The 25,467-nt window shown below is 47.8% G+C and overlaps 1 long non-coding RNA gene across 1 annotated transcript; it reads right to left on the bottom strand.

Moving 5' to 3' along the window:
- Positions 1-1,918: 1,918 nt before the first annotated feature.
- LOC142827906 (uncharacterized) lies at positions 1,919-23,510 on the bottom strand. Its single transcript, XR_012902708.1, has 5 exons — positions 23,372-23,510; positions 19,502-19,580; positions 6,285-6,394; positions 5,669-5,762; positions 1,919-4,613 (listed from the first exon to the last, which is right to left on the bottom strand). It is a non-coding gene; the product is annotated as an uncharacterized LOC142827906 (long non-coding RNA).
- Positions 23,511-25,467: the final 1,957 nt, after the last annotated feature.

The raw sequence follows: 25,467 nt of genomic DNA, 5'->3' as shown, positions 1-25,467 counted from the left end.
AGTGTTGCTGTTTCTCAGCCACCAACACCATTACTCCCCCTTGTGCCAATGAGAAAGTATTGCTCTCTGAGCACCTAAAAACACTGCACCCTCTTGTGCCCATTAGACAGTATTGCTGTCTCTGTATTGCTATCACTGAGCCCGCAGCACCATTTCGCCTCCTCCCTCGTGCCCGTTAGTCTGTATTGCTGTCTGAGCCCCTAACAGCATTTTGCCCCCTTGTGGCTAGTACTAGGACGTATTGGTCTCTCGCAGCTCGCAACCCCTAGTGCCTATTAGCCTGTATTGCTGCCTCAGAGCCCCCAACACCATTACGCCCTCTTCTACCCATGAGGCTGTATTGCTCTCTCCGGTCACCTAAGACCATTGCGCCCCCTTGTGTCCATTAGAACGTATTGCTGTCTCCAGAAGCATTGCGCCCCATTAGGCGGTATTGCTCTCTGGTCAGCTAACACCATTGCACCCTCTTGTGCCCATTAGACAGTATTGCCGTCTGAGCCTCCCCAACACCCCTGCGCCCCCTTGTGCCCATGAGGCTGTATTGGTCTCTCTCAGCCCGCAACAGCATTCCGCCCCCTATTACTTATCTGTTCGTGCCCAGAACACCATTACGCCCTCTTCTGCCCATGAGGTTGCATTACTGTCTCTGATCAGCTAACACCATTGCGCCCCCTTGTGCCCATTAGTCTGTATTGCTATCACTGAGCCCGCAGCACTATTGCAGCCCCCCCCCCAGCGTGAATCAGCCTCCATTGCTGTCTGACCACGTAACACTAATGCGCCCCCTCGTGCTCATGACATTGTATTGCTGTGTCTCAGCCCCCAACACCATTACTCCCCCCTTGTGCCCATTAGACGGTATTGCTCGCTCTGATCACCTACCACCATTGCGCCCTCTTGTGCACATTTTCCTGTATTGCTGTCTCTGTGGTCACACCACCATTACGCCCTCTTCTGCCTATGTGGCTGTATTGCGGTCTCTGATCAACTAATACCATTGCGCCCCCTTGTGCCCATTAGACAGTATTGCTGTCTCTGAGCACCTAAAAACACTGCCCCTCGTGTGCCCATTAGACAGCATTGCTACCACTGAGGCCCCAGCACCATTTCGCCCCCCTCCAGTGTCCCATAGTCTGTATTGCTGTCTGAACCCCTAACAGCATTTTGCCCCCTCGTGGGTATTCGGATGCTTTGCTGGCTCTCATCACCTAACACCGTTGCACCCATTATGCTGTATTGCGGTTTCAGGTTCCAGCACTATTGTGCCCCCTTGTGCGCACTAGGCTTTATTGCTCCGTGAGAGTCCCCAAAAACCATCATGCCCGTGAAGCAGTAATGCTGACTGAGCCCCCAACACTATTACGGAAATGCGTGCCCATTAGTCTGTACTGCTGTCTCTAAGCCCCCAACACCAGTGCGTCCCCTTTTGCCCATAAGCCTGTATCGCCATCGGGTCCCCGAGTGCTCCTTAGGTTGTATTGCCGTGTCAGCCTCCAATACCTTTGTGCCTAGTCGGCTGTATTGCTATCTGAGCCCCTTACACCATTAGCCTGTATTGCTGTCAGCACGCAACACCATTAGGTCCCCTAGCGCTCATGAGCCTGTATTGCTGACTCTGAGCCTGTTCTAGACCGGGCCAGATCCTCAGGGCTCCTTACAGTCCCTGGCTGGAGACCCTTCCCAAATAGGCCACAAACCCTTGAACACCCAGCGCTTCAGCTGCCAATCCCACCAGCGGGAAGCCTCATGAGAAAAACGGCTCATGCACTCCAGCTCTCTCTATGCCACAATCAGCCCCAGGCTTAACACCCAGGTGAGGGATTATAGAACCCCTTTTTCCTGTCCCAAAGAACCAGCCACAAATTCCCAGTCAGTTGCTCTTTGGATCTTGTCCACAAGATCACGCTGAGCCAATCCTTTAGAATCTAAAAGTTTATTATTAAAAGAAAAAAGCATGAGTGCAAGGTTGTTAAGGAGGATACATTACATGCGCCGAATCACTGAGTTCTCGGTGCAGGCTCTTTGTAACATCTCTGCTAACTGCTATCTTAAAAGTCTCCGGTGTACATCCTATGGGTGAAAGATTCTTCCCGGTTCAGTATTCCTCACAAGGCTGCATCGGAGATCGGGGCGGAATTCAAGGGAAGATGGAGCGTGCCTTTTATATCCATCCCTGGTGTCTTCAAAGCTGGAGCAGGTCACATGGCTCAGTGACCTATCCTTGTGTTCCAAGTCAGCAGTCATGCTATTGGCTGGTTTGCAGGTCCCAGACACATTCTTCACGCGTGTATTGGCCTCTCTGAGAGCCTTGCTAATTAGCATGGTTACTGACTGAACTTTCCTGGGCCTTTGATCTGTCTCAGACAATCTTCCAGTAGAAGCACAGAATACATATTTAAAATTCCACATACAGATATCATACAAGTAAATGAACATACAGAATTAATAGAACATAAACTTTAATTTGACACCTCATTGGGCCCCCTTTGTACAGGCTTTGGGGGCAAACACGTCCCGTCCCGTCCGTCTCCCCCCCCCCCCCCCCATGGATGCAGCAGTGACCTGTCTGATCCCCTTAAAATCCAGTAACATGACAGCCTCAACACCCTTGCACCCCTGTGTGTCTATTAGGCTGTATTGCTTCCTGCCACAAGGCTTAGTCAGGGTGCCTGCGGCTTTAAGCGGGGCCAGGAGACAGGAACTATAGCATCCTGATTAATTTGAACTGCTAAAAACAACACTGCAGCCCCAGGAACAGCCAAGCCACCACCTGAGCTCCGGACTTGGCATACAGGGCAGTTTCCCATCATGCGGCCCTGCCCCAGCTTCAGCACTTCTCCAAGGCTGGAGCTGGTGCCAGAGCCCCATGGTGGCTGCCTAGCTGCACACAGGTCAGGCCGCATGGACCCCACGCCGCTGGGAAAGCTCCAACGGAGAAGGCAAGTGTATCCCACACAGGAGCCCATAGCAGGAAGCTGCTGGGCAGAGGAGCAAGGTCAGGATGGCGGCAGGGCTCAGATGGGGGTGGTGTTGGCGAAATGGTGTAGGGTTGCCAGGTGTCTGGTATTGAACCTGACCACCTGGTATTTTCACCCGTCTGGCAAAAAAATCAGACAACACCGGACTTAGGTATTTTAAAATACCTAAAGTGTCTGGTATTTTCTGGCCAGGAGACAAAAACCCCAGGGGCTTACCTGGTTCCACAGGGGAGCTGTCCTGTCCCAGCACAGGAAGACAAGCAACCTGTTAGGGCCAAAAAGCCTCAAAAGCATTTCTTAAAGGGGCCATACTTTTTTAATATTTTTTTTTTTTAATTTAACTCTTGGTGTCCTTTTTCTTGCTCAACAACTTTAGCCCCCTCTCCCCCCCCCCCCCCCCCCATTTTTAACTATCCCTTGTTGGAGTATTCCTGCTTATATAACAATTTAAAATATATACTAAGATATACATTAATGAGGAGGGTGGCACAGGTCTGAACAAGCACATGTGACCTCAATATTGGCACACAAGACAAAACTCACTCTGCTCAGGGATGGAAAAATCTTGGTGGGAACATGACTTCTTCTTCCCCCCCCCCCCAGCCAGCCACACACCCTAGCTGCAAGCAATTGTAGGAAAGACTTGCAAAACCTTATGAGACTTGCACATTGTCACAGGGGTTATTGGAACCTGCCTTAGACCTCTCATGATGCAGTTTACTCCCACCCCGATATCAATGGCAAACAAGCAATACTTTTTGACCATGTTTTTCAAAAGTCTGCCTTAGGCTGGGGCTAGTGGAAGTTGTGGGGCCCTGCTAGTGTCTAAGATGGGATCAAAAATGAGGGGGGCTCCGTGTGCTGCCAGAGCAAGGTCTGGCGGGGGGGAGGGGGCGCGAGCCAGGAACATAGAATGCGGGCAGGAGAGAGGGTTCAGGAGCAGGCTGGGGGGGGGGGGGGGAAGGTGTGGGGTCTGGGCGTGAGAGGGTGCTAGAGTGTGGTGGTGCAGGGTTATGGGCAGGAAGAAGGGTGCAGGAGCGGGATGGGGCTGCAGAATCTGGAAATAGGGACCGTTGCAGGAGTGTGGAGGGTCTGGGCAGGAGTTGGAGTGTACATATGGAGTCTGGGCAGGAAGGAGGGTGCAGGAGTGTGGGATCTGGGCTCGAGGGCACCTTTCCGGCACAGCTCAAGTAGATGTAGCTACTTGTTAGGAATAAGGTCTCAACACTCTGGATGTGGTGAAAACAAGTCGGAGGATTTATTACACACAGCACTGGTCGAGCGAGAACCAGGGGTTAAGCTGGAACACACTGGTTAAGCAAAACATTACAATACATTATATCGGGGAGGAGGGTGCGCGGCGGACGGAGGGCAAGCAATTCCATAGGTTCTAGCAGCAAGACCAAATGAGCACATAAGCCAATCTACTATGAAGGTTACACAGCAACTCCGCCCATCGCCAATTAAACTTCTTATCAGTAATACAGGTAGTTATTCCTAACAAGCTAAGTAAACCAAACAAAAAAAGCCAGACAATTCAATGGCAACTTTTGTCTAAAAAAGTTATGATGCGTATACAGGAGGACGATGCCGCCTCAAGCTGGCGTGATGATCCTTGGGTCCTGGGCCCATTATCTAGGATTAAAGGAAAACAGTAAGAACATATCACACTCACTAACATTAACAAGGCTGGTGAGGGCCCTTGGATTGTGGTTGCCAGGGCGACCAGGGTCATGTATCTGCCTGTGCTGTGCAGGTCACAGGCACGGTGACAAAACCTGGGACAAATGTCCTTTGTCACACGGTGCACTGCGCTCTGCATCAATGCTAGCACTGCTAGTGAGGATGTACTGCACCGACACAGTGACTGGGTATGTCCACAGCCATTGAACTTAATTTTAGTGTAGACACCGCCTCAGAATGACACTAGCCTGAGAACCAGGCAAAGGGGAGAACTGAACCTTAAACTCTCAGTTTGGGGAGAGCACTGACCCCTGGCTTGTAAAGCCGATGGTGATACAGTCTTCGCTGCCCAGATTATGAATGCAAAACGGCCTAGGAACCAACTTTTCAGATGGGCCCCCACATGTGCAATTGGCAGGTGAACTCCTGTTTTCCATTGGGGTTTTGATGGGCAATAGGCATCTGGAGTGCTAGTGAGGTGATCTATCATCTGTGAGGAATCAGAAAGATAGGCTTGCGGGGAACATCTACTCTGAAAGCTCAGGCGCCAAGTCAACTTAGGTGCCTATAAGGTTCAGTGGCAGAGTAAAACTGGAATTTAGACACCTGAATTCAGATTCACACTTCAACTCCTGAGTTTGTGTCTAAGTACCTTTGTGAGTCAAGATGCTAAGTCCAGAACAGCTGTGTGTGTGTGTGTGTGTGTGTGTGTGTGTGTGTGTATGTGGAAACAGAACCAACAGCGAAATGTTAGATGGCAAGGCTTCCTACTGAAGAGGAAGGATCCCACAATGAAAAGAGAGAGGGAGAGGCCATATTCAAAAACGGGCACAAGGAGTAGGGGGACAGCTCCAGCTCCTGTTGGCATTAGGACACATTACAATCAATAGGGAAAAGAGGAGGTTATATCTTTTATCGGGGAACCGGGAGTAGCAGAAGGGGGCAGCTATATCTCCTAAAAAGCACTAATGGCAGAAGACGTACGCAGTGAATAGTGGGAGACTTACCATAATTCTTCTATTCCAGTCCTCAGCAATCAGGCGTCCATTTCAATATGGCATCCAGTTTCTGGAACTACGTTTCATTGAAGACGATCACAAACTAGAAAGAGTGCAGACAAACAACAAGGCAGAAAATCTATACAACAGTACCTATATGAAGACAGACTTAAAAAACTGGCCTTGCTTTCACGTGTTACACTGGGTATTCTGAAGGAACATACGGCCTTTGTCTCCTCCTCAGGCAACAAGCAAAAGCCAATGGCAACATTACTTAAGACCTATTACGGAATGCAAACGGTCACATTTGGGACTAGACTGCAGAGGATAAAGCGGTTCCTAAAATACTCAATGGGCGTGATGGACCAGGCCGGGTCTGGGCACTGCTGAGGGCATCCACTGAGGGCGAATTGCTCAAAACCCAGGGCGGCTCATTACAGCCCCAGACTGGAGACTATTTGCAAACAGGTCATATACCAGTCAGGCAGAGCACTTCAGCTGCCAATCCAACCACAGCAGGAAACCTCAAGAGCAAAACCCCTCTGACACCCCAACTCTCCGTGCGCCACAATCAGCCCCAAGTCTGCACACAGGTGAGGGGGTGATAGAACCAAATCTCACCTACCCCAAACAGGTCTTTCCAGTCCCAAAGAACCATCCACAAATCCCCGGTCAGTTTATACTTCGGATCTTACCCACAAGATCACGCTGAGCCAATCCTTCAGAATCTAAAACCTAAAGGTTTATTAATAAAAGAAAGAAAAGCACGAGAGTAAGGTGGTTAAGGAGAATACATTACATGCATTGAATCACCAAATTCTCAATGCAGGCTCCAGGCAGACATGTCACAAACTGCTATCTTAAAAGTCTCTGGTTTACATCCTATGTCAGGATGGGCCAACAAGTCTTCCAGTCTCGCTGTTCCTGGCAAGGCTGCATCTGGAATCAGTAGCAGATTTGAAGGCAAGATGCAGTCCACCTCATGGCGTTTTATATTCTCCCCTGGTATCTTCCAAGCTGGAGCAGGTGACATGGCCAAGTGACCTATCCCTTAGTCTCATGTCACAAGCTATGATATTGGCTGGCTTGACGGTCCCAGACACATTCTGCAAGTGTGTATTGGGCACCTTGAGAGCCATTGCTAATTACCAGAGTCATTGACTGGACATCCCTCCCTATAAAAAGGCACTTCAGGCCAGTATCAGCACAAAGTCCATATCCATAATTCAACATATAGACATCATAAAAGTACATGAACCACACACACAGAATCATTAGAACATAAGCTTTCATTTCACACCTCACATCGGCTCCTACGTACACAACCCCCTGTGGACGCAGCAGTTATCTGGCTGCTCCCTTTAAAATCTAGTAATGGGGCACTGGGCTGAAAACATGTGCTAAGAACTTAACCCTTAGGAGACTGAGGAGAAGGAAGGGCACCTGACACACTATCATGACCCATTAGAGTAGGGAGAAAAGGAAGGAAGAAAAGTACAGGGGAAAAGAGCACGAGAGACCAAAAAAAAAAACCCTTCAAAAATGGCATGATGGTGCTACCCTGCTGCCTACTAAGCAGACCTCTATGCCGGGCACTAGGGGCCAGAGTGGAAGGAGAGAGGGAACGGGCACCTAGGTAAGAAAAGTACTAAAAGGAGTGCGTGCTATCCTGCCCTGGTGGCAACTGGGGGAAAGGGGACACGGGAGAAGGGGGGCGCTATACCTTAGAATGGCCACTAGGGCGCGGCAGAAGCGAGTGGGGGGGAAGGGCCAGCGAGGCCCGGTGGTTCGCCTCCCAAACAGCGGGGACAGGCAAGGAGCCAGGAGGGATGGACGGGTGAGGTCAACGGTCTAAAGGGCCATAGCGGGAGGAGAGCAGGAAAGGGGCCGCTGCCCAGCCTAAGGGGCAGCAGAGGGCAACCCAACGGCCACACCTGTACAACGGGCACTAGGGGCCAAGGCGACAGGCAAGGCCCACGCGGGCAGCTATAATGCACACAGGGCCTGAGGGGAAAGCCAGGCAGCAGTACTGAAGAGGGAGAGAGTGTCTAAGGGGCAGCCCTACCGTATGAAAGGAGGAAGCATTAAGGAGACTCAGGAGAGGGAAGGGCACCGACACCGTACAGCACCCCTTAGGAGGAGCATGGATGCAGGGCAGCCAAGAGGAGGCCCGGGCCACGCCCAAGGAACAGCAGCTTGGAGCCGAGAAGGGAAGCGGGCAAAGGGGAGCCTGTACGGCGTAACGGGCACTCGGAGCAGCAGAGGACAGGGGCATGGGGAAGCCAAAAGGGGACTGGGTCCAGAAAAGGGACTAGAGGGCGCCAAGCGGCTCCCTAGTGGCCGTCAGGCAACACGGACACTGCCGCCGCCGCCGCCGCCTCTATTGCCCCGTCATGCAGCACACCTGGCCCCTAAACTCCCCTTTCGCCTTCTCTATCCCACACTGGGTCTCGTGCAGTAGAGCTGCCCTTCCCCCCCCCCTCCCAGTCCGCGGCCCCTACTGCCCGTTGACTCTGAGGAGGGGAAAAAGGGCAGCTCTACCGCGTAAAGGCCACTGCAGGAGGCAGAAGGTCCCAGGGGAATTAGGGGCGGCCACGCTGAAGAAGGGGGCAATACAGACAGCCGGGACGAGCCGAGCGGGCAAGCAAGCGCCCGACCCGCATCACGGGTACCGGCCCCGGAGGGGGGGGGGGGGGGCGCGCAATAGGAAAAAGGGGAGGCCAAACTGCGGAATGGTCACCAGGGCTCAGCAGAGGACACTTCCTCGGCCTCACAAGACGCTAGGGAGAGCCGAGGCTCAAGGAGGGACGGGTGAGGTCCAGGGCCTAAAAGGCCATAGCGGGAGGAGAGGAGGTGTTTATGCGGCTAAGGGGGCAAAGAGGCCCACCTATATGCTGGGCACTTGGGGCCAGAGCGGAAGGAGAGAGTGCGAAGGGGCACCCGGGGCAGAAAAGGACTAAAAGGAGTGCGTGCTATGCTGCCCTGGTGGACACAGACGCTGAAAAGCAGGGACAGGGCAGCTCTAGGAGCTCGCGGGCACTGCAGACAGAAGAAGCGTGTCAAAGAGAAAAGGGCCGTCTCTTTTGCCTACTGTGAAAAGGATGTGTTGAAGCTTACTTGGAATATGTCAAATGAGCACTAGTTTAATTGTAACTGTCAAAGAGAGGCAGCATTGTGAGATACAGGAGATAAAAATGAAAACAAAATTTGATTAGATGACCAACAATAACCCCGCCGCTTTTAAACGAGTAAGTAACTCAGACAGCAGTATGCAACAAATGTGCTAATTACCTCAAAAGGAGCAGACGAAAGTTTTTGTAAAAGCAGAATAAGACAACAAAAATCTAATGTCAGCAATTGTCAAGCGAGTGGAGGAGTACTAAAAATACTAAAACAAGTTAGCTGAAACAGACTAAGAGTGGACGGGTTGCGAATCTAAAAAACTAAATTTAATCAACTAAAGCTCCCTCTTTGGCGCTGAATCTCGCTGCCGTACATAAGCTCCGAAAGGGGAACAAATAAACTCTAAAAAAAGAACGAACACCAGTCGTAAGTTGCAACAAAAAATCTAAGGAAAGAAAAAACAAAGAAAAGAATATCTCCTGAATCTAAGCAAAGCTTCTATCTTTCTTAACATAAAGATTATATATTTGTTAACTCCATAAATTGTTTAAAAGTAAATCAGGCGTGTATATCTGTAAGAGAAGTTAGTATTTCTTGGGGTTTTTTTTTTTTTTTTTTTTTTTTTTAACTGTACTATTTTTCTACTTTCTTTGTATATTATATGGTCTTAAAAAATCAAAAATAGTAAATTGATTTCAATAGAAAATTAATTATAAAGTAAATAGAAAAAATCTGTTTGACCCTAAAAAAAAAAAAAGTATTCCTCTGTCTGTAGTTTCAAATCCTTTAAAGAACCAAACCCAGTTACCAAAATGGCGTCACGAACAGGATTTGACAAGAGCAGAAGATGCCCTTTTGATAAGTTAAACAAAACAGAAGGTATAAAACCTCTCAACCACTAGTTCTATCGTAATAAAGATGAAAGGGAAGAAAAACATGCTCAAAATAAGAGCACTTCTAGCAATAGGGGAAAAAAATCATACCTATAACCCTACATGTAACATGTTCAAAGTTAAGATGTTTAATAGCTAATAATGATCTAGCAAAATAAAAGTTAAAAGATTGCAAAATACTATTACCAGACGTAACACAAAAAACCCCATCTAAAGAAACAAATTAGAAAAAACTGCAAAACATATTAGAAAGAACAGCCGATACGCGACAGATCCGTACCGAAATAGAAGTAGCCCAGAAATATTAAAATTGCCAAGTCAAACAACTAACAAGTACTAGAAGACCTTATAAAATATGCTAAAAAAAAGAAAAGAAAATATTTAACTGCCGACAAATGAGATCCAACTAAAGGGGTCCGTGTACTTTAGCACTAGTTGAAAAAAGCCAAAAACAGTTAACAGCAGCACAGAGAGCTGATCCTCACCAATTTAAATATATACAAGATCCAGGTCAGATAACAAGAAGACAAAGTAACACCACAAACAGTATAGCAAAGAGTAGAAGAGAACGAAAGAAACCAAAGCCTAAAATTGTAGCCAACAGCCCTAACAAAGACTAGTGTTTGGGGAATATTAGAAACTATAAATGATTTAAAAGTAGTACGCAAACATACCTCAGCACCAACATACGATCCCCCGAGAGACACGCGTAAAACGTGCGAAAATTTCCAAACCCCGAAGAAGGGGAAAGACCCAAACACAGAAGAAAAAGCCATATTTAGTTTTCTGTTAAGAAATAGATACAGTAAACCAGATTTTAACAAGATAACGCCCCAAGAACAGAAACAAGCAGCAATAGAAAAAAAAAGATAGCAGGAATAGACAAAAATTCTCTAAATCAAAAAACGAGTAGCAGAAGCCCCGAAACAATCCAAGAAAAAAAGATAATAGAATTTATATAAGTGCTGAAGTATTAAATTAGAACACCAAGAATTATGAACAATTTAAATAGTTATTAGATACAAAAGCCCAAATAACCATAATAAATGAAGCAAAAGTACCACATTAAAAAAGAAAACGTAAAATATGAACGTCAAGACTAAATGAAGATAAAATGTATCAACCAGAAGTAATAAAAGTAAAACAAAAACAGAATGTAACAAAAACCACAGTAGTACTAAAAGAAAAGAATATACTAAGCATAAATATAATAATACAGAATCCAACAATACGACAGAATTTAAAAACAGTATTATCAATACAAATATCCAATGAAAAATTACATGTCACAAAAGGTGAATAGTATACCAACAAAAGCAGAAAGAAAAGAACCCATTAATCAGTCATTAAAAGAGTTACTAATAAATTAAACAAGTATTACACACCCAATATAAAAGTCCAGCATAAAGAATACCAAAAAAAAAGAGAAAAGAGATTATAGAAAAATAAATGAAGCAATACAACCAGTTGCCTTTACCACCACCCCCCCTAAAACAAACCAACTATAGAACAATATTTAAAAGAAAAAGAAGAATTAAAATAAAGAGCACTAATAGATTTAAACGATATGTTTTATAGTATACCTATAAAAAAGAACCTTAAATTTTTCAATTAGAAGAAAATACTATAGGTGGAACGCATTACCCCCAAGGTTATAAAAATTCACCAGCACATTAGCAACAGATGCCATAAAGTATACCCTTAGTCAACAAAGTTAAGAACAAGATCCCCGAATAGTATACTATGTAGATGACCTTTTAAGAAGAGACAAGACACAAGAAGCTATAGAACACTTAACCACTCAAAGATAGCAAATAAACGAAAGAAAAGTAACTATAGCCCAAAGTAAATACTCCCTTCTAAGAATTCAAGTGATAGAAAATAAAACAATAAGTACAACTTACCCCAATGGTGTAAGTAAGTAGTTAAATAACCCTCCGAAAACCCACAAACAGCTACAAGAAGTTTTAAGCCTAGTAAATTATAATGAAGCAAGTATTCAACAGTTAAGACATAAAATAAAACCCTTATTGAAATTATTAAAAAGAAAGAAAGAAAGATTTAATTATCTACAATGAAAAAGCCCAAGCAGCCTTAATAGAATTAAACCAAAATTTGTAACACCCCACTCTATTAAAAAAGTAAGACCCTAAGAAACCCCCAAGAGAATTACAAATTAACTAGAATGAAGAGTGGGTAACACAAAGAGAAAAACAAGAAAAAGTAGATAAATTGATTTTGCAATTTAACAAACCCCCAAAACATTATAGTGAATATAGAAAACTATTATAAGTTTAATAAAATAAAAGATAAGTACTTTTTTAAATGACAAGTGTAAGTCTTACTTTACACACTCCAAAAGTGTCAGCTTTAGCATAGCTTACCATAAAAATAATACCACCAAACTTTGAAAGCCAGACAAATACTTAAGAAAAACTGTATTATAGCGAGCTAGTTAGTCAAATGTTAAACTAAGAAAAAATGTAATGCCCTAAAGCCCCAAAAGCTACACCAAGAATAACAGAAACACCCTAGATATTAACAGATAAAAGCATGAAAGGGGGAAAAACAAAAGCAAGATATTACTGTACCAAATGTGAAAACAAGTTCTTTATTGTGTTAAAAGAAAAGAAGCAGAAGTAGAAAAAGTTAGAATAAGATTACAACATACACAAGAAAGTCACCATAAAAATTAAGCATAGATAGTATGTATGGTATAAAAAGACTGTTAAAAAAGAACACAGACATTGAAACACATGCAGGGTGGAGAGAAATATAGACCATCATCAGAAATCACGTAAGTGGTACATCAGTAAAACATATCCCTAGCCATAAAGAAAGATACAACACTAACCACAAACAACTAGATAAAGAATTGCAAGAATTTAAAGTGTTAGTAGAAAAAAACAAAGAAAAAGAAGAAGTAAATCCATTCATAAAATACTTACATGAATACACAAGCCACTTTGAAGACACAAAAAGAAAGAGAATAGATAAAGCAATATACAGGAAGAGAATCAAGAATTAAAATAAAAGAACATGAAAAAATACATAAAAGCCTGTAAAATTTGTCACAATACTAAACGTATAAATCAGCTAAAATATGCCTAATAAAGCATATAACCCAGAATATCATAAACCAGGAAACCATTAGCAAACAGATTTATAATAAGACCATTACCGAGTGCTAAACAATACCCAAAGCGAGTAGTTGTGGTAGAGTTAAGAAATCAGAGTACTATAGTAATTCCTTTTTAAAAAACCAAAAGCAAAACACATACTAAAAGCCTTAGAAAAAATAATAGCAGCTTAAAGACGCCCACAAATAATACAATCAGATAGAAGCCCACCATTTAGAAGTAAAAAATTAGAACAATAGTCCATAGAAAAAGGCATAACATAGCATTTAAATTTCCCATACCATCCTCAATCCAACAAAGTAGCAGAAAAGAAAACTGATACCTTAAAACAGCAACTAAAAATAGCACCTTTAAAGGTTAACACCTAGTATTAGATACAGTTTTATTAAATGTAAATGAACATACAAGCCGACAGCCAGATATAAAACCCAAGCAGCAACCAAACTAAAAAAAGCCCTCCTATAAAGCAAAGAGAAAAAATATAGATTGTATAGCCAACGAAAAATAAAGAGAAAAGAGTAGCATTAGAAAGACCAAAAAAGTTACCATTCACCTATGTAATCACAACAAAAACAAGAAAAAGATTAGCACACCATAATTAGCTAAGTAGTAAAGAATGAAATTAACAGTTCCACAAGATTATATATTACAAGTTGTTCATCATCACTAAAAATCACGTTAACAGTGCAAGATAGACCAGCTTAAATAGTAAGTATGATCCATTACAACAAAACTAGACCCAAGTCAAAAACACCACCACCACCCAAACTAAATTAGCTAACAAACCAGCCCAGTGGCAAGTGTGTAAAATAAACTATACCACCCCCACTAGGAAAGAAGAAGTACAGGCAGTCCCCGGGTTACATGGATCCGACTTACATCGGATCCCTACTTACAAACGGGGTGAGGCAACCCCGCACTCGCTGCTTCCCCCCAGCGGACCAGGGAGACGCGGAGCGGCTTTTCTCAGCAGACACCTCAGCTTGAGAATAAAGGACTGAGGGAAGTGAGGTGTGGGAGAATAAAACTGAGCTCTGGAGAAATGTTTGGCTAGAGTTTCCCCCTACAGTATGTACCAGTTCCGACTTACATACAAATTCAACTTAAGAACAAACCTACAGTCCCCATCTTGTACGTAACCCGGGGACTGCCTGTAAATCAAACTCTAGTTATAATTCAACAAAATGATACCAGTTAGAATATGTCCCGCTTGTATAGTATTAAAGCTAACATGAACAATTAAGTAAACAAATCATATGAAAGCGCACACTCCCCCCTCTCCCCCCCATACAATGATAAGCATACAAGCCCCAAACCAAAGTTTATTTAGCTTTAGCATAACACCATTATATGGCGTATAGCTTAATATTAGCAACCCAACAGAAACACACAACCCATAGATCCAAACCACATTTGTTAACAATTCCACTATCTGGAACCACAGCCTTAGCTACATCAGATAGTAATGCAACCCTTCCAACATTAACAGTTGTAATACCCCCCTCAAATTTACAACCAACAAAAACAGGAAGAGTAATAATAAGATTGCAACCAGCATATAAAAAAGAAAGAAAGAATAGAACATAGTATAAATTGCACAACATGAAAGTCACGAAAAAAGAAAAGAAGATATATAAGCAACCAAAAAAATTATTAAAGCAATGGGAGGAGGATGTAAAACCAGATTTGTTAGCAATTAATTCATTAAGTAGAAAAATAATAGTCACCATGAAAAAGCTGAAACGGCAAAATTATTACATTAAGTAAATACAGCTGTAAACATATCTAATACAAATGCCGATAAAACAAGAATAAAGTAAAAATATATCTATGTATTTAAATAATCTAAATTGCATAAGTTTGTACAGTAGTAGTAGTAGTAGTAGTAGTTTTAGAAAAAAATTATTGCAAAAAATTAAGAAAGATGAGAGAGGGATAAGTAAAAAAGCACCATTCGTCAAAATACCAGATACAGCACAAATCAGTCATGAAATAACATCCCATAGAATTAATATAAGATAAGAAGCAATAATTATACCAACAAGAAAGATATAAAGAAACAAGTGAAGTATAAAGAAAAAGAATAGTTTCTACACCTAAGCATTAATGTAATAGTTCAGAAAAGTTCAAGATGTGTAAACCAGCATTGTTTAATAGACAAAAAGTTGTGTCCACATTAACGAGTAAAATTAATTAGTTACCAAATAAATGTAAAGAATACATAAGCTCTAACCAAACCCATTTAATTGTTTGTCACTGTAGTGACTCAATTTAGCAATTGTTAAGCAAAAAAATAATGCATAATAAATGTTATGTTATACCAGTTAAAATGAATGTCACCGTACCTTTTCGTAATGTAAACAAACTATAAAACTTAACACAAATGAGTTACAACTGCACTAAAAAAAGCAATAAGACTACTGAACAAAATATAGTGTCGTAGATCCGATTTTTAACAAAAGAAATGAAAGCCATAACAAAACAAACTTTCCAAGACACCCAAGTAATATTACCAGTAGAGCATTTCACAATACAAAAACTAAACTTACAAAAAATAGAAGTTATAAATCTAGACGTAAAGAAACGAAATTAGAACATTTTGTTAAAAGTTAGAAAATGTATTAAGCTAGCAATCAAGAATCAAACTGTAAAACACGTAAACGAATCACCCATAACAATAGTAAACGTATTACATAATTTAGATAAAACAATTAAGTATAAAAAGTACAAGACGACAAAAAGCAAGTGTTTAAAACTTTTTATCCATGTTGATATCAAAAAAAGAGTTTTAGATTATTTGTACAATAATAATATTAATAATTGTAATAAGAATATTCTATATGTGTAAAAAATTTTCCCAAAAACAAACTATAAAATTTATGAAAATAAAACAAATAGAAAACGAGCAAATAGCAAATCCACAAGCACAGAGGGAAATAAAGTTATTGTAATTAAAGTGTCTCATTTGACTCAAAAGGATGTGTTAAAGCCTACCCAGAATATGTCAAATGAGCACTAGTTTAATTGTAAGTGTCAAAGCAAGTCAGCATTCTGAGATACAGGAGATAAAAATGAAAACAAAATTTGATTAGATGACCAACAATAACCCCGCCGCTTTTAAAGAAGTAAATAACTCAGACAGAGGTATGCAACAAAAGTGCTAATTACCCCAAAAGGAGCAGACGAAAGTTTTTGTAAAACCAGAATAAGACAACAAAAATCTAATGTCAGCAATTGTCAAGCGAGTGGAGGAGTACCAAAATACCCAAACAAGATATATAAAGTTAGCTGAAACAGACCAAGAGTGGACGGGTTGCGAATCCAAAATCCTAAGTCTGATCAACCAAAGCTCCCTCCCCGGCGCTGAATCTCGCTGCCGTACATAAGCTCCGAAAGGGGAACAAATAAACTCCAAAAAAGAACGAACACCAGTGGTGAGTTCCAACGAAAAACACAAAGACAGAAAAAACATAAACAAAAGAATATCTCCTGAACCTAAGCAATGCTTCTATCTTTCTTAACATAAATATTATATATTTGTTAACTCCATAAATTGTTTAAAAGTAAATCAGGAGGGCATCTCTGGAAGAGAAGTTTTTATTTCTTGCTTTTTTTAAACTGTACTATTTTTTTTTACTTTTTCTTTGTATATTATATTGTCTTAAAAAAAATCAAGAATAGTAAATTGATTTAAATAGAAAAAATAAAAAAGTCTTTGTTTGACCCTAAAAAGAGTATTCCTCTGTCTGTAGTTTCAAATCCTTTAAAGAACCAAACCCAGTTACCAAAAGGCACCTTGACTAGGAGGAGACTAGGAGAAGGGGGAGCGCTATACCTTAGAATGGCCACTAGGGCGCGGCAGGAGTGGGCGGGGGGAAGGGCCAGAGAGGCCCGGCGGATCGCCTCCCAAACAGCGGGGGGACAGGCGAGGACCCAGGAGGGATGGACGAGTGAGGTCAACGGCCTAAAGGGCCATAGCGGGAGGAGAGCAGGAGAGGGGCAGCAGACGGCGACCAAACGGCCCACACCTGTACAAGGGGCACTAGAGACCAAGGCCCACTCGGGCAGCTATAATGCACACAGGGGAAAACGAGGCAGCAGTGCTGAAGAGGGAGAGAGCGTCTAAGGGGCAGCTCTACCGTATGAAAGGAGGAAGCATTAAGGAGACTCAGGAGAGGGAAGGGCACCGACACCGTACAGCAACCCCTTAGGAGGAGCATGGATGCAGGGCAGCCAAGAGGAGGCCCGGGCCCCGCCCAAGGAACACCAGCTTGGAGCCGAGACGGGAAGCGGGCAAAGGGGAGCCTGTACGGCGTAACGGGCACTCGGAGCAGCAGAGGACAGGGGCGTGGGGAAGCCCAAAAGGGGACTGGGACAAGAAAAGGGACGAAGGGGCGCCAAGCGGCTCCCTCTCTAGACTGCTGCGCCTAGTGGCCGTCAGGCAATATGGGACACTGCCGCCGCCTCTATTGCCCCGTCAGGCAGCACACCTGGCCCTTAAACTCCCCTTTCGCCTTCTCTATCCCACACTGGGTCTCGTGCAGTAGATCTGCCCTTTTTCCCCCCCCTCCCAGTCCGCTGCCCCTACTGCCCGTTGACTCTGAGGAGGGGAAAAAGGGCAGCTCTACCGTGTAAAACCCACTGCAGGAGGCAGAAGGTCCCAGGGGAATTAGGGGCGGCCATGCTGAAGAAGGGGCAATACAGACAGCCGGGACGAGCCAAACGGGCAAGCAAGCGTCCGACCCGCATCACGGGCACCGGCCCGGGGGAGGGAGGCGCGCAATAGGAAAAAGCGGGGGAGGTTAAACTGCAGAAAGGTCACCAGGGCTCAGCAGAGGACACTTCCTCGGCCTCACAAGATGCTAGGAAGAGCCGAGGCTCAAGGAGGCACCGGTGAGGTCCAGGGCGTAAAAGGACATAGCGGGAGGAGAGGAGGTGTTTGTGCGGCTAAGGGGGCAAGGAGGCCCACCTATGTGCTGGGCACTTGGGGCCAGAGCGGAAGGAGAGAGGGAAGGGGCAGAAAAGGACTAAAAGGAGTGCGTGCTACACGCTGCCCTGGTGGCCACAGACGCTGAAAATCAGGGACAGTGCAGCTCTAGGAGCTCGTGGGCACTGCAGACAGAAGAAGCGTGTCAAAGAGAAAAGGGCCGTCTCTTACCTACGCGGCACCTGACTAGGAGGAGACTAGGAGAAGGGGGAGCGCTATACCTTAGAATGGCCACTAGGGCGCGGCAGAAGCGAGTGGGGGGGGGAAGGGCCAGCGAGGCCCGGCGGATCGCCTCCCAAACAGCGGGGGGACAGGCGAGGACCCAGGAGGGATGGACGAGTGAGGTCAGCGGCCTAAAGGGCCATAGCGGGAGGAGAGCAGGAGAGGGGCAGCAGACGGCGACCAAACGGCCCACACCTGTACAAGGGGCACTAGAGACCAAGGCCCACTCGGGCAGCTATAATGCACACAGGGGAAAACGAGGCAGCAGTGCTGAAGAGGGAGAGAGCGTCTAAGGGGCAGCTCTACCGTATGAAAGGAGGAAGCATTAAGGAGACTCAGGAGAGGGAAGGGCACCGACACCGTACAGCAACCCCTTAGGAGGAGCATGGATGCAGGGCAGCCAAGAGGAGGCCCGGGCCCCGCCCAAGGAACACCAGCTTGGAGCCGAGACGGGAAGCGGGCAAAGGGGAGCCTGTACGGCGTAACGGGCACTCGGAGCAGCAGAGGACAGGGGCGTGGGGAAGCCCAAAAGGGGACTGGGACAAGAAAAGGGACGAAGGGGCGCCAAGCGGCTCCCTCTCTAGACTGCTGCGCCTAGTGGCCGTCAGGCAATATGGGACACTGCCGCCGCCTCTATTGCCCCGTCAGGCAGCACACCTGGCCCCTAAACTCCCCTTTCGCCTTCTCTATCCCACACTGGGTCTCGTGCAGTAGAGCTGCCCTTTCCCCCCCCCCTCCCAGTCCGCGGCCCCTACTGCCCGTTGACACTGAGGGGGGGAAAAAGGGCAGCTCTACTGCGTAAAACCCACTGCAGGAGGCAGAAGGTCCCAGGGGAATTAGGGGAGGCCATGCTGAAGAAAGGACAATACAGACAGCCGCGACGAGCCAAACAGGCAAGCAAGCGCCCGACAGGCGAGGACCCAGGAGGGATTTATGGGTGAGTTCAATGGCCTAAAAGGTCATAGCGGGAATCTAAATGGAAGGTATGCGCCCTAGCTCAGATCAAAGTATAGAAGGTGAGAAGGGGGTATTGGCTCCATTGAGGGGTATGAGGGATTAGCCGAGAGGGAAAGGATCATCTGCCTAACATTGAATACGGAACACACCAGGGAGAGAAAAGGAGGGAAAGGGTAGCAAATCTGAGTACAAGTAATGGGGACTAGGAGGTTTCAAGAGAAAAGTGGGTAAGGGATCTTTATTCTTCCTAAGGGGAGCAAACAGCAGAGGACCGTCAATCAAATAAGCGGCAGCTACACTGAGGAAGAGCGTGAGGACCAACAAAAACACATAATGGGAAAGAAGCCGTTATATTCCACAATGGAAAATAGGGTAAGAGAATCAAAGGAGAGGAAAGGGTGCGTATATTGTCAGCCACAGAAGCTATAGGTAGCAGATGCTTTCATGTTCAAGGGGCATTTATACCTGCTAAAGAGCACACATGGAAGGAATGGTAACACTAGGGAAAGGGAAGCCTTACCGTAATTCTTTTGTTCTCATCCACAGCGCTTGTGTGCCAATTCCATCATCAGGCATCATGTTGACCAATTAGAGGAAGTCTGATGAAGGAAAAAAACTAGCTTAAAACAGACAAGATCACTATAAGGCTGTGGTCACCAACAGGTCGATCGTGATCGACTGGTCAATCGTGAGGCCACGACCAGTCGATAGCGAGGCATCCTGTCCGCCCCGCCCCCATTTCCCTCCCACCCCCGAGAAGCCCCACTACGTACCTAAAGTGAAAATGGAGGTAGTGTAGGCTTCCCGGGGATGGACAGAAGTCCTGCAGCTTAGCACCACTTCCAGCGATTCCCGAAGTAGCGCTAGCTGCTCTGCCGGGTGTACTGCGGGAGGGAGCATTGGCTCCCTGCACCACACAGGAGGGGTGAGTCAGCCCCGGGGCAGGCACGCACTGGGTTTCCCTGCACGGGCGGGCGGGGGGGGGGAGAAGAGAGGAGTTCAGCCCCGGGGCAGGCACACGCTGCTTTCCCTCTGGGGTGGAATCCTGAGAGGAGGCAGAAGCAGGAGACTCTCTGCCTCCACTGGCACCCCGCTCCCCAGCCACAGAATTCTGTTCCCACTCCCCTGTTCCCAGCTACAGAAATCTGTCTCTATTCCTGTCCCCACTGACACCCTGTCCCCAGCTGCAGAAACCTTTCCCCACTGGCACTCTGTCCCCTGCTGCAGAACCCTGTCCTCTTCCCTGCCCCCCGCCGCAGAACTCTGTCCCCACAAAATGTATAATTATAAATGCTTCATTTTAGATTTAAATAGCATGAATAAAAAACATTTATTTCATAACTATAAACACATGATTTTAATTTTAAACATCGCATAATTTAAAAATAAACTGTTTATCAGAGTCTGTAAGTAAGGGCTGGGGATAGCAAGTGATGGACAGGAGGGGAATAGAGAGGGCGGGGCTTCAAGGAAGGGGCAGGCTGGTAGATCTTCTCCTGTTTGGAGATTTAAAAAGCGATCTCGGGTGTAAAAAGGTTGGAGACCACTGCTATAAGGTATATGGGCAAGGGGACACTAAGCACAATTACACTAGGCACAAGCGGTAAAATTAAAAGCGTCAGCTACACTGCGCAATAAGCACTTGGGCTAAGATGGTAGAAAAAGCTTAAAGAGCACCACTGAGGGCAGAAAAGAAGGGGAAGGAACAAGCGTGCCTATCCTGCATAACCGACACAATGGGGAGCAGAGCCCCAGAAGGCTATTCTTCACATTGGCCACTGGGGGGAAGCAGCAGGAGACGGAGGTGGACCGCTTATACAGTCTAAGCAATACGAGAGGCAGCAGAGAATTCAAAGCAGGAATAAAGTGGTGGCTGAACTAAACCAAGTCTCCTGAACACAACAGAGGAGGCATAGAAGGGGGGGGGGGGAGGAGGAGGAGGAGAAGAAGACACACGTAACTTTTGAAGCACAGGAGAGGAGGCCTAGATTACCTAACATGCAGTAGGCAGATGGAGAGTGAAATGGTGGGAGAGAGGGAAAGGCGGCCACCCCGGTTAATAGCCAGCACAGAGCGTAGATACTTCTATACCACAAAACAACACTACAGGTAGACTGAGGAAGGGGGAGGTAACGCACAATGGGGAGGAGAGAAGGGGAACGAAAGCAGTCCAAGTACAACGGGCACTAGGACAACAGGGAGAGGAGGAGGAAAGGGAGAAGAGGGCCAAAAGGCGGGAAAGGCAGATCGAAAGGCTAAGAGGCACAACTCAGGGCAGAAAACAGGGGCGCCTAGCCTCCATAACCAACCCTCACAAATGGCAAAAGAGGGAGGGAAGACATGTTCTACCTCCCAACGGCCACTAGGGGGCAGCACAGGGGCTGAGGGCCATTGTTCCTTCCCCCCACGCCCTCCTTTTACAACCTAATGGACGCTAGGGGCAGCAGAGTGCTCAAGAGGGCAAAGAGCCCTCCTTACTACATTACCCCTTCTAGTGTCACTGTGCAGGGACCCGCCCCTCACCCCCGTTTACCCTCTCCACGCCATAGGGGGCGTCCTTATGCAGTAAAGCTGCCCTGTCCCCTCCTCAGAGTCAACGGGCTGTAGGGGCAGCGGACTGAGGAGGCGAGAAGGAGGCAAAACCCACATTTTAACGCCCACCAGGGCACGCAGAGGATGAAAGGGGACCGAGGGAGGATAGGCTCAATAATGAAGAACAAGCGGGAAAAGGACGCCCTTATTTCATAGCCGCTACCGGGGGCAAGAAAGGGGCAGCTCTCTTGCAAAAAGGGCAGGAAGGACAGCAGACAGTGAAAGGGGAGCAGAGGCAACTATAGCCCACAAGGGCCATTAAAAACTGAGAGGAGACAGGGGCTCAAACTACCTCAACACCACGACTAAGTACAGCTGAAAGCAAAGTGGAGAAAAGGACGGTTATGCGCCTCATGGACGCCCCCCGAGGCAGGAGTGGAAGGAAGGGTGGCTATCCTGAGGAACAGGCTTTAGGGGCACCAGATGGCAAAATGGAAGGCTTTACTACACAATGGGCAGTAGGGGCAAATGACTGAAGACAAAGGGGCACTTATAAAGCTAATGGGGAAACGAACACAGCAGAGGTGAAAGGGGGGAAGAGAGCTGTTATTGTTTACACAGGGCACTAGGGTGGAAGAGAGCCAAGAGCGGAAGGGAGAAGGAGGAGCAGGTAGATTGCACAAAGCACACAAAGGGACAGGAGAGCTTCCATAGGCAGGAAGCGGCAGCTAAACTGAACAAAGTCTCCTGAATACAACAGATGAGGCATAGAGATAAAGGCGAGAGGATGAGGAGAGACATACACTTCTAATATACCAGGCACAGGACAGCAAGCAGAGAGTCAAGGAGAAAATGTTAGGTTGCCTAACACACACTAGACAGAGGCAGAGAGTGATATTGTGGGGCAGGAAGGAGGAAAAAAGAGGTGGCCACCCTGGTTAATAGTCAGCACAGAGCGAAAGAGGGGAAGTCTCCCGTAGTGCACGTTGCTGCTCCTAGTGCCCCCTAAGCACAGCAACCACCCCTTAAACTAAAGTCCAGAGCTTCCTAGCTGTAATGTAGTACAGTTGCAAAGTCCCCGCTCCACTCCCGCCAGTCAATGAGCGCCGGACCTAGCACCCTGAGGGGAGAGAGAGAGAGAGAGCAGTACCGTGAAGAGCAACGTACATAGGATCCGCCCTCACCTCCGACCCTTGCGCTCAGGAGGCCCCGCAGCCCCCGGGGAAAGGCGGCCCGACGCCGCGGGCCCGGCCGCCCCGCAGCCCCCGGGGAAAGGCGGCCCGACGCCGCGGGCCCGGCCGCCCCGCAGCCCCCGGGGAAAGGCGGCCCGACGCCGCGGGCCCGGCCGCCCCGCAGCCCCCGGGGAAAGGCGGCCCGACGCCGCGGGCCCGGCCGCCCCGCAGCCCCCGGGGAAAGGCGGCCCGACGCCGCGGGCCCGGCCGCCCCGCAGCCCCCGGGGAAAGGCGGCCCGACGCCGCGGGCCCGGCCGCCCCGCAGCCCCCGGGGAAAGGCGGCCCGACGCCGCGGGCCCGGCCGCCCCGCAGCCCCCGGGGAAAGGCGGCCCGACGCCGCGGGCCCGGCCGCCCCGCAGCCCCCGGGGAAAGGCGGCCGGACGCCGCGGGCCCGGCCGCCCCGCAGCCCCCGGGGAAAGGCGGCCGGACGCCGCGGGCCCGGCCGCCCCGCAGCCCCCGGGGAAAAGCGGCCGGACGCCGCGGGCCCGGCCGCCCCCATGTGGGACGGCACCCAAGGCAGAGTCAGGCCCCAGGCGCACGGGTTTTTAGGCCGAGCGGGTGAGGGATGCAGGGCAGGGTCCCAGCCGAAGGGGAGACTCCAGGCCCAACGGGAGGGGAATACTCACGAAGCAGCGGAACGAAAACGGCAGCGCTCAAGTCTCATCACAGACGCCAGCCTCACCTTCGGAGTCCCCACCGGCAAATAGCGCTCACCTCTGCTGCAGCTCCTTTTATATGTCCCGGCGAGGCTCTGATTGGCTGCTTTCAGACGCCTCTCTTTGATTGGCTCCTTTGCTCGCGCCTCTCTCGGTCACGTGAAGGTCTCGTGCCCTAGCCACGCCTTCCTCTGCAGGGAAGAGCCAGTTCTCTCGTATCAAAGCGCAGGAGTCCTTTCAACTTGACTTTTTGTCCTCAGACACTGGTGTGAATCTGAACTAGCTCCTCTGATTTGGAGCAGTTACATCGGTGTCACTGAAAGCCGTTTGTCCCTGGGTTTTTTTATGGTCATTTAGCTAAGGGATTTAGCCAAGGGTGGAATTTCGGGCGGGCGGGCGGGCGGGGGCGGCGGCGGGACGGACGCAGGTTGCTTTTCCTCCCGTGCCCAGACGCTAAGGGAGCGAGGGGATAGCACTTGCGTTCCTTGCTTACGTTCCCCTCGCTCCCGTAGCGTGCGGGTACGGGATGAAGAGCAAGCCGCCTCCCGGAGCGCACGGCTGCTGCCTCCCCTACCCGCCCAAAATTCCGCCCTTGGTCACACACGGCCAGGCGGCATTAAATACAGCAGAAAACTACCGGTGCAAGGCCTGCCATTGAGCCCTAGTGCCAGGACATGGCATGGCATGCCACCGGGCTTCTCTTCCACAAACTCCCTCGCCAACGGCCACAGCCTTGGCCCTCAAATGTCAGAGTGTTTCAGAGCCACGGACCGTTCCGCCTCCATTTCACACTCCTGCCGCTCGTTCCCTTAGTGCTAGCTATATAGACACCTCTTAACCCATTTTCACCTCTCTACACCCCTTAGCAAAATGCAGGACAATGTAGCACTTTAAAGACTATCAAGATGGTTTATTAGGTGATGAGCTTTCGTGGGCCAGACCTCTGAGGAAGTGGGTCTGGCCCGCGAAAGCTCATCATCTAATAAACCATCTTGTTAGTCTTTAAAGTGCTACATTGTCCTGCGTTTTGCTTCAGCTACCCCAGACTAACACGGCTACATTTCTATCACTATTCTACACCCCTTAGTGAGTGTCGGGCAGCCTGGATTGCTGTCTCTGAGCCCCCAACACCATTGCGCCCTCTTGTGCCCATGAGGCTGTATTGGTCTTTCTCGGCGCGCAACACGATTGCGCCCCCTAGTGCCTATTAGTCTGTATTGCTGTCTCTGAGCCACTAAGACAATTCCGCCCCCTTGTGCCCTTTAGACTGTATTGCTGTCCCTCAGCCCGCAACGCCAATCCGCCCCCTAGTGCCTATTAGTCTGTATTGCTATCACTGAGCCCCCAGCACCATTTCGCCCCCCCCTACCCGTTAGTCTGTATTGCTGTCTCTGAGCACCTAAGGCAATTGCGCCCCCTTGTGGCCATTATCCTGTATTGCTGTCTCTGAGCACCTAAGGCAATTGCGCCCCCTTGTGGCCATTATCCTGTATTGCTGTCTCTGAGCACCTAAGGCAATTGCGCCCCCTTGTGGCCATTATCCTGTATTGCTGACTCTGAGCACCTAAGGCAATTGCGCCCCCTTGTGGCCATTATCCTGTATTGCTGTCTCTGCGCACCTAAGGCAATTGCGCCCCCTTGTGGCCGTTAGCCTGTATTGCTGTCCCTCGGTCCGGAACTCCATCGCGCCCCCTAGTGCCTATTAGTCTGTATTGCTGTCCCTCGGCCCGCAACGCCAACGCGCCCCCTAGTGCCTATTAGTCTGTATTGCTGTCTCTGCGCACCTTAGACAATTGCGCCCCCTTGTGGCCGTTAGCCTGTATTGCTGTCCCTCAGCCGGCAACGCCAACGCGCCCCCTAGTGCCTATTAGTCTGTATTGCTGTCTCTGAGCACCTAAGACAATTGCGCCCCCTTGTGCCCATTATCCTGTATTGCTGTCTCTGAGCACCTAAGGCAATTGCGCCCCCTTGTGGCCATTATCCTGTATTGCTGTCTCTGCGCACCTAAGGCAATTGCGCCCCCTTGTGGCCGTTAGCCTGTATTGCTGTCCCTCGGCCCGCAACGC

The sequence above is a fragment of the Pelodiscus sinensis genome, chromosome 3 (assembly GCF_049634645.1).
Source record: "Pelodiscus sinensis isolate JC-2024 chromosome 3, ASM4963464v1, whole genome shotgun sequence".
Classification (NCBI taxonomy): Eukaryota; Metazoa; Chordata; order Testudines; family Trionychidae; genus Pelodiscus; species Pelodiscus sinensis.
This window is presented reverse-complemented; position numbering and strand designations above follow the sequence as displayed.